Source organism: Muntiacus reevesi, chromosome 14 (genome assembly GCF_963930625.1).
Source record: "Muntiacus reevesi chromosome 14, mMunRee1.1, whole genome shotgun sequence".
NCBI classification, from domain to species: domain Eukaryota; kingdom Metazoa; phylum Chordata; class Mammalia; order Artiodactyla; family Cervidae; genus Muntiacus; species Muntiacus reevesi.
In genome coordinates, this window is record NC_089262.1 from 42,221,707 (window position 1) to 42,232,018 (window position 10,312).

Consider the following 10,312-nt stretch of genomic DNA (forward strand, 5'->3'; position numbering starts at 1 on the left):
AGTGATGCTGTATGGAATTTTATCATGGTGATAAGTAAGGTATTTTTAACTTCCTTTAATGGTTGCAGGACAGAAGCACTGCCCAAAGGGAAGAAACCTAATTTGCATAAATCTCTGCTCCCCTCCTTGGGAAAGGGCCAATGTAACTTACCTGCCAGCAATGGTTGGTATCCTGTGGGGGCATCAGGGATGTCCTCTGATGTTGGCAGGTTGAAAAGTCAACTGGGAAGAAAGCCAAAATAATCTTGATGAAATAAAGTCCATGTTGCTGAGCCAACATAGTTCAATCCCTGTGTCCATGGGCTTTTCATTCATAAGCATTTTGATCAAGGGTGTCTATGGAAATAAGCCAACTGACATCCTCAGGATAGGTCATCTTCTCTGCCTATTTAATGAGAGTCTCTGTTTAGTGAATGGCACCTGGAGTGCATTTTGTGGAGTATTATTATTGTCACACCCTATTCCATTGATGAGAGGTCCAACCACATACCTCTCATCCAGATTTCTTAATTATCACTTTTATTTTGTCAACCACCCAAATCATCAGCCAATATAAGTAAGTATCAATCCAAGCATCTTAGGACTGAGATGATAACTCACTGTGATTTAGATTTATATTTCCTTAACATTAGTGATGTTGACATCTTTTTATATGTCTCTTGATCAATTGTATGTCTTCATTAGAGGAAGAAGTGTTCGCAGGCGGCTCAGTTGTTAGGAATCAGCCTGCAATGTGGGAGGCACAAGAGATGCAGGTTTGATCCCTGGGTTGGGAAAGTTCCCTGGAGTAGGAAATGGCAACCCACTCCAATATTCTTGCCTGGAAAATTCCATGGAAAGAGGAGCCTGGAAGGCTACAGTCCATGGGGCCCAAAGAATCAGACATGACTGAGTAAGCATGAGCATCCAGATAATCTTTATAGAGGACTGTCTATTCAAGTTCTTAACCCATTTTTTAAATTGGTCTATTTATCTGTTTTTTACAATTGAAGAAAAAAAGTTCTTAATATATCTTAGATATTAATTCCTTATTAGGCCTATGGTTTAAAAATATTACCTCACATTCTATAGGTGGATTATGATTGGTTTCCTTTCTTGCACCACACATTTTAGTTACTGTAGTTCATTTGTCTATTTGCTTTGTTGCCTGCGCATCTGGTGTTACATCCAAGAAATCATTGCCAAGCTCGATGTCAGGAAAATTTTCCCCTATGACTAATTCTAGAAGTTTTATAGTGTCAGGTATTATGATTATGTCTTTTGTCTATTTTTACTTTATTTTTGTGTGTGATATAAAATATCTAATTTCTTCCTTTTGCATGTGGTTGTCTAGTTTCCATCCACTATTTTTTGAAGAGACTATCTTTTCTCCATTGTGTAGTCTAGGAACACTTGTCCACGATCAAGTCTGACCATATTATGTGTGGGTTAATTTCTGGATTCTCTATTCTATTGACCTATATGACCATTTTTATGCTGGTGCCATACTGTTTCAATGACTATAGCTTTATAATATGTATTGAAACTAGGAAGTGTGAGCCTCCAGCTTTGCTCTTCTCTCTCAAGATTAATTTGGCCATATAGGGTCCTTTTAGGTTGCATTTGAATTTTACAGTTAACTTTTTATTTCTTTAAAGAATGCTATTGGGCTCTTTATAAGGATTGCATTGAAAGTACACATTACTTTGGATAGTCTTGGGAGCTGGAGATATTTACTATCCTCTGAACTGAGAAGCAGATTGAAATGTGAAGTGGACAAATCCATAAAGCACAATTATGCAGTTTATCACAGCAGTTTATGTATAGACAAGAAATATAAGGTGGATGGACAAACCAAAGACATTTGCAGCTGCACTCCATTCTAGCCAAATGGGTACAAGAAGATTTAAGGGAACAAAACTAAAAACAAAATCTATCAAATGAGAAGCATATCTGCACTGACTGGAAATGGGGGTTTCTCTTCCCCATGGGGGATCTTGTCACCATTCACTATCTATGTCAGCCAAAGATGCACTTCTGGTTTTCATATCAGACAAAGGCAAAGGTAAATGTTGGCAAGGAATGAATCTGGCTTGGATGCATTCTCTATGAGTAGGCTAAAGTTCAGTCACACAGAAAGGTGAGCGGGTGTTACTGCAGACCTAAGATAGAGCTGACAAAGTGCAGTCAGTGTGGTTCAGCCACACAGATAGTATGGACATTTTAATATTAAATTCTCCAAACTACGAACAAATAATACATATATCTTTCCATTTACTTGTATTGGTATCTTTATAAATTTACTTCATCAATGATATGTAGTTTTCAGTGTACAGGTAATATACTTGTGGTGAACTTTAGTGGTAAAATTTATTACTAATTATTTTATTCTTTTTGATACTATTGTGAATAGGATTGCTTATTTTTTTCATTCTCAGTTTTTCATTGTTAATATGTAGAAATGTAATTTATTTTTGGATCTTGATTTCATATCCTGAAACTTTGCTGAAATTATTTATTAATTCTGGTTTATTATTTTTTGTGAACTCTAGGATTTTTATATGTAAGATCATGTCATCTTTAAACTGAGATAATTTTACTTCTTCTTTTCTAATTGATGCATTTAATTCCTATTTCTTACTTAGTTGTTCATGCTATTCCTTCAAGTACCACATTGAATATAAGTGATGATAGTAGGTGTCATTGCATTATTCTTGATATGAAAGGAGAAGCTGTCAGTTTTTTCTTCTATTGAGTATGATGTGGAATGAGTATTTTTTTTTCATTTATTACTTTTATTATGTTAAGGTAATTTCCTTTTATTCTTAGTTGAATGTTTTTGATAATGACAGGATGCTGAATTTTGTCAAATGCTTTATCAGCAGCTACTGAGATGGCACTGTGATTTTTAATCCCTTATTCCATTAATATTGTGTATCACATTGACTGATTTTCATATGTTGAAACATTGTGCATCCCAGGGATAAATCCCATTTGATCATGGTGTATGATCCTTTTAATACGCCATCAGAAAACAACAACATTCTGTAAAGCAAGTATCATTCAATTAAAAAATAAATAATTTTTTTAAATGCCATCAAATTTGGTTTCCTCTATTTTCTGTTGAAAATTTTTGCATCTATAGTCATCGGAGATATTGGCCTGTCACTTTCTTTTTTTGTAGTGCCTTTCTCTGAATTTGGTATCAGATATTAAAGACCTAATTAAAGGAATTTGAAAGTGCTGCATCCTCTTCAATTTTTTGAAATAATTTGTGAAGGATTGGCATTCATTCATCTTCAAACATTTGATAGCTTTTACCAGTGAGGTGATCTGTCTTGAGGTTTTCTTTGTCAACATATTTTGGGTTATTAATTTAATCTCCTTACTAGTTATATGTCTGTTCAGAGTTTCTATTTCTTCATGGTTACATCTTGATAGACTGTATGCTTCTAGTAATTTATCCATTTCTTCTAGATAATGCAATTTGTTGGCCTTAATTGTTAATAGTAGTCTCTTACATCCTTTTTGATTTTGTGGTATCAGTTTTAATGACTCCTCTTTTACTTCTAATGTTGTTGATTTCAGTCTTCTCTTTTTGCTTAGTTAATCTAGCTAAAGGTTTGTAAATTTTGGTGATTTCCTCAAAAAGGCAACTCTCAGTTTTACTATAATTTTTTTCTTATTCTCTAGTTCATGTTTTACATGTTTGTCTGGTCTAATCATGATCACTTCCTTCATTCTGTTTCTCTAAGTTCTTGAGATTTAAAGTTATGTTATACAATGTATTCGTGTATCATCATAAAATTTCCTAACACTACTTTTTCTTCCTTTCGGTCTGTTCTGTTTTTATTTCCACTTGCCTCGGGATATTTTCTAATTTCTCTTTTGACATCTAATTGACCCATTGGTTGCTCAACAGTGTGTTATTAAATTTCCACCTGCTCACAACTCTTCAAGTTCTCTTTCTGCCATTAATTTCTATTTTTTATTCCATTATAGTTGAAATATTTAGTATGATATTAATCTTCTTAAATTTGTTAAGGCTAATTTTGTAACCCAACCCTCAATCTCTACTGGCAACTGTTTCCTGTGCACTTGAGAAGACTGTATATTCTGCTGCAGTTGGGTGGAATGTTCTCATTATGTCTGTTAGATACTTTGGGTTGATCATATCATTTGAGTTTTCTGTTTCTCTATTGATTTTATGTCTGGATGTTCTATCTATTATCAAAAGTGGGGCACTGAAATTTCCTACTATTTTTGTGTTGCTTTCTAAGGGAGCTATGTTGCTCCCTTTAGTTCTCTCTTTGTTTCATATATTTGAGTATTCTGATGTGTGTATATATATGTGTGTGTGTGTGTGTGTGTGTAAAATTATATCTTCATGGTAAAATGATCCTTTAATCATTATATAATGTCCTCTTTGTCTCTTTTGACAGTTTTTGACTTAAAGTCTATATTATTTGATATAATAATCTTTGGGTTTTCTATCCTGTTTCATTGGCCTGTATTTCTGGTTTTGTGCCAGCTACTTACTGTCTTGATGACTGTAGCTTGGTAGTATAGCCTGAATTCAGGAAGCCTGATCCCTCCAGCTGCTTTTATTTATCAACTGCTTCGACTTTTCAGGATCTTTTGTATTTCCATTCACATTGTGAATTTTTGTTATAGACCTGCAAAAAAAAAAAAAAATGTCATTAGCAATTTGAAAGAGACTGCATTGAAACTATAGATTGCCTTGGGTAGCATAATCATCTTGACAATATTTATCCTTCCAATCCATGAACATGGTATATCTTTCAATCTGTTTGTGTCACCTTTGATTTCTTTCCTGTACATCATATTTTTCAGAGTATAGCTTTTTTGCTTCCTTAGGTTTTATCTCTATGTATTTCATTCTTCCTGATGCAGTGGTAATTGGAACTGATTTCTTAATTCTCTTTCTATTTCATTGTTAGTGTACAGAAATGCAACAGATTTCTGTGTATTAACTTTATAACCTGCAACTTTACCTAATTTATTGATGAGGTCGAGTAGCTTTCTGATTGCACCTTTAGGATTTCCCATAGATGGACCTAGAGACTATTATACTATGTGAAGTAAGTCAAACAGAGGAAGACAAATATCATATGACATCACATATATAGTAATACAAAAATATACAAATAAACTTATCTATAAAATAAAAAATATATTAACATGGAAAACAAATTTATGATTACCAAAAGGGAAGGGAGGAGGGATAAATTTTAGAAATTTGGGATTAACAGATACACAGTGAGTGTATATGTGCTAAATCGTTTCAGTCATGTCCAACTCTTGCCACCCTATGGACCATAGCCTGCCAGGCTCCTTTGTCCACGGGATTCTCCAAGCAAAAATACTGGAGTGAGTTGCCTTGCCCTCCTCCAAGGTATCTTCCCAATCCAGGGACTGAAGCAAGTATCTTATGTCTCCTGCATTAGCAGAACTGTTCTTTACCACTAGCGCCACCTGGGAAGCCAACAGATACACAGTATTATCTATAAAATAGATAAATAATAAGGATCTACCAGAGATCATATTGCCAACATCTGTTGGATCCCAGAAAAAGCAAGAGAGTTACATAAAAATATCTTCTGCTTCCTTAACAACACCAAAGCATTTGACTGTGTGGATCACAACAAACTATGGAAAATTCTGAAAGAGATGGGGATACCAGAGCACCTGACCTGCCTCCTGAGAAATCTGTATGCAGATCAAGAAGCAACAGTTAGAACTGGACATGGAACAACAGACTGGTTTCAAATCGGAAAAGGAGTACATCAAGGCTGTATATTTTCATACCGCTTATTTAACTTGTATGTAGAGTATACCATATGAAATACTGGGCAGTATAAAACACAAGCTGGAATCAAGATTGCTGGGAGAAATATCAAAACCTCAGATATACAGATGACACCACCCTTATGGCAGAAAGCAAAGAGGAACTAAAGAGCTTCTTGATGAAAGTGAAAGAGAAGAGTGAAAAAACTGGCTTAAAGCTCAACATTTAAAAAACAAAGATCATGGCATCCAGTCCCATCACTTCATGACAAATAGATGGGGAAACAATGGAAACAGTGACAGACTTTATTTTCTTGGTCTCCAAAATCACTGCAGATGGTGATTGCAGCCATGAAATTAAGATGTTTGCTTCTTGGAAGAATAGCTATGACCAACCTAGACAGCATATTAAAAAGTAGAGAAAATACTTTGTGGGCAAAGTTTCTTATAGTCAAAGATATGGTTTTTCCAGTAGTCATGTATGGATATGAGAGTTGGACCATAAAGTTGAGCACTGAAGAATTGATGCTTTTGAGCTGTGGTGTTGGAAAAGACTCTTGAGAGTCCCTTGGATTGCAAGGAGACCAAACCAGTCAATCCTAAAAGAAATCAATGCTGACTATTCATTGGAAGGACTGATGCTAAGGCTCCAATACTTTGACCACCTGATGTGAAGAACTGACTCATTGGAAAAGACTCTGATGCTAAGAAAGACTGAATGCAGGAGAAGCAGGGGATGACAGAGGATGAGATGGTTGGATGATATTACCAACTCGATGGACATGAGTTTTAGCAAGCTCTGGGAGTTGGTGGTGGACAGGGAAGCCTGGCATGCTGCAATCCATGGGATCACAAAAAGTTGGACACGACTGAGTGACTGAACTGAACTGAATAGCATAGGGAACTCTACTCAATATTCTGTGATAACCTCTATGGGAAAAGAATCTGAAAAAGAATATATATTTATATATAACTGAATCACTTTGTTGTACACTTGAACATTTTAAATAAAATATGTTTCAAGTGTAAATTATTTTTAAAATAACTGTTCAAATGCCACAGAAAGATATTTATTTATTTTTTTTTGTGTGTGTGTGTTTTATTTTTTTTTATTTTTTTTTTTTAATATATTAGTTGGAGGCCAATCACTTTACAACATTTCAGTGGGTTTTGTCATACATTGACATGAATCAGCCATATAGTTACACGTATTCCCCATCCCGATCCCCCCTCCCACCTCCCTCCCCACCCGACTCCTCAGGGTCCTCCCAGTGCACCAGGCCCGAGCACCTGACTCATGTATCCCACCTGGGCTGGTGGTCCGTTTCACCATAGATAATATACATGCTGTTCTTTCAAAACATCCCACCCTCACGTTCTCCCCCAGAGTTCAAAAGTCTGTTCTGTACTTCTGTGTCTCTTTTTCTGTTTTGCATATAGGGTTATCGCCACCATCTATCTAAATTCCGTATATATGTGTTAGTATACTGTAATGTTCTTTATCTTTCTGGATTACTTCACTCTGTATAATGGGCTCCAGTTTCATCCATCTCATTAGAACTGATTCAAATGAATTCTTTTTAATGGCTGAGTAATATTCCATGGTGTATATGTACCACAGCTTCCTTATCCATTCATCTGCTGATGGGCATCTGGGTTGCTTCCATGTCCTGGCTATTATAAACAGTGCTGCAATGAACATTGGGGTGCACGTGTCTCTTTCAGATCTGGATTCCTCAGTGTGTATGCCTAGAAGTGGTATTGCTGGGTCATATGGCAGTTCTATTTCCAGTTTTTTAAGAAATCTCCACACTGTTTTCCATAGTGGCTGTACTAGTTTGCATTCCCACCAACAGTGTAAGAGGGTTCCCTTTTCTCCACACCCTCTCCAGCATTTATTGCTTGTAGACTTTTGGATAGCAGCCATCCTGACTGGCGTGTAATGGTACCTCATTGTGGTTTTGATTTGCATTTCTCTGATGATGAGTGATGTTGAGCATCTTTTCATGTGTTTGTTAGCCATCTGTATGTCTTCTTTGGAGAAATGTCTGTTTAGTTCTTTGGCCCATTTTTTGATTGGGTCGTTTATTTTTCTGGAATTGAGCTTCAGGAGTTGCTTGTATATTTTTGAGATTAATCCTTTGTCTGTTTCCTCATTTGTTATTATTTTCTCCCAATCTGAGGGCTGTCTTTTCACCTTACTTACAGTTTCCTTTGTTGTGCAAAAGCTTTTAATTTTCATTAGGTCCCATTTGTTTATTTTTGCTTTTATTTCCAATATTCTGGGAGGTGGGTCATAGAAGATCTTGCTGTGATTTATGTCGGAGAGTGTTTTGCCTATGTTCTCCTCTAGGAGTTTTATAGTTTCTGGTCTTACATTTAGATCTTTAATCCATTTTGAGTTTATTTTTGTGTATGGTGTTAGAAAGTGTTCTAGTTTCATTCTTTTACAAGTGGTTGACCAGTTTTCCCAGCACCACTTGTTAAAGAGATTGTCTTTTTTCCATTGTATATCCTTGCCTCCTTTGTCAAAGATGAGGTGTCCATATGTTCGTGGATTTATCTCTGGGCTTTCTATTCTATTCCATTGATCTATATTTCTGTCTTTGTGCCAGTACCATACTGTCTTGATGACTGTGGCTTTGTAGTAGAGTCTGAAGTCAGGCAGGTTGATTCCTCCAGTTCCATTCTTCTTTCTCAAGATTACTTTGGCTATTCGAGGTTTTTTGTATTTCCATACAAATTGTGAAATTATTTGTTCTAGTTCTGTGAAAAATACCGTTGGTAGCTTGATAGGGATTGCATTGAATCTATAGATTGCTTTGGGTAGAATAGCCATTTTGATAATATTGATTCTTCCAATCCATGAGCACGGTATGTTTCTCCATCTCTTTGTGTCCTCTTTGATTTCTTTCATCAGTGTTTTATAGTTTTCTATGTATAGGTCTTTTGTTTCTTTAGGTAGATATACACCTAAGTATTTTATTCTTTTTGTTGCAATGGTGAATGGTATTGTTTCCTTAATTCCTCTTTCTGTTTTTTCATTGTTAGTGTATAGGAATGCAAGGGATTTCTGTGTGTTAATTTTATATCCTGCAACTTTACTATATTCATTGATTAGCTCTAATAATTTTCTGGAAGAGTCTTTAGGGTTTTCTATGTAGAGGATCATGTCATCTGCAAACAGCGAGAGTTTCACTTCTTCTTTTCCTATATGGATTCCTTTTATGTCTTTTTCTGCTCTGATTGCTGTGGCCAAAACTTCCAACACTATGTTGAATAGTAGTGGTGAGAGTGGGCACCCTTGTCTTGTTCCTGATTTCAGGGGAAATGCTTTCAATTTTTCACCATTGGGGGTGATGCTTGCTGTGGGTTTGTCATATATAGCTTTTATTATGTTGAGGTATGTTCCGTCTATTCCTGCTTTCTGGAGAGTTTTAATCATAAATGAGTGTTGAATTTTGTCAAAGGCTTTCTATGCATCTATTGAGATAATCATATGGTTTTTATCTTTCAATTTGTTAATGTGGTGTATTACGTTGATTGATTTGCGGATATTAAAGAATCCTTGCATTCCTGGGATAAAGCCCACTTGGTCATGGTGTATGATTTTTTTAATATGTTGTTGGATTCTGTTTGCTAGAATTTTGTTAAGGATTTTTGCATCTATGTTCATCAGTGATATTGGCCTGTAGTTTTCTTTTTTTGTGGCATCTTTGTCTGGTTTTGGAATTAGGGTGATGGTGGCCTCATAGAATGAGTTTGGAAGTTTACCTTCTTCTGCAATTTTCTGGAAGAGTTTGAGTAAGATAGGTGTTAGCTCTTCTCTAAATTTTTGGTAGAATTCAGCTGTGAAGCCATCTGGTCCTGGGCTTTTGTTTGCTGGAAGATTTCTGATTACAGTTTCGATTTCCTTGCTTGTGATGACTCTGTTAAGATCTTCTATTTCTTCCTGGTTCAGTTTTGGGAAGTTATACTTTTCTAAGAATTTGTCCATTTCATCCAAGTTGTCCATTTTATTGGCATAGAGCTGCTGGTAGTAGTCTCTTATGATCCTTTGGATTTCAGTGTTGTCTGTTGTGATCTCACCCTTTTCATTTCTTATTTTGTTAATTTGGTTCTTCTCTCTTTGTTTCTTAATGAGTCTTGCTAATGGTTTGTCAACTTTGTTTATTTTTTCAAAAAACCAGCTTTTAGCTTTGTTGATTTTTGCTATGGTCTCTTTAGTTTCTTTCGCATTTATTTCTGCCCTAATTTTTAAGATTTCTTTCCTTCTGCTAACCCTGGGGTTCTTCATTTCTTCCTTCTCTAATTGCTTTAGGTGTAGAGTTAGGTTATTTATTTGGCTTTTTTCTTGTTTCTTGATGTGTGCCTGTAATGCTATGAACCTTCCCCTTAGCACTGCTTTTACAGTGTCCCATAGGTTTTGGGTTGTTGTGTTTTCATTTTCATTTATTTCTATACATACTTTGATTTCTTTTTTGATTTCTTCTATGATTTGTTGGTTATTCAGAAGCGTGTTATT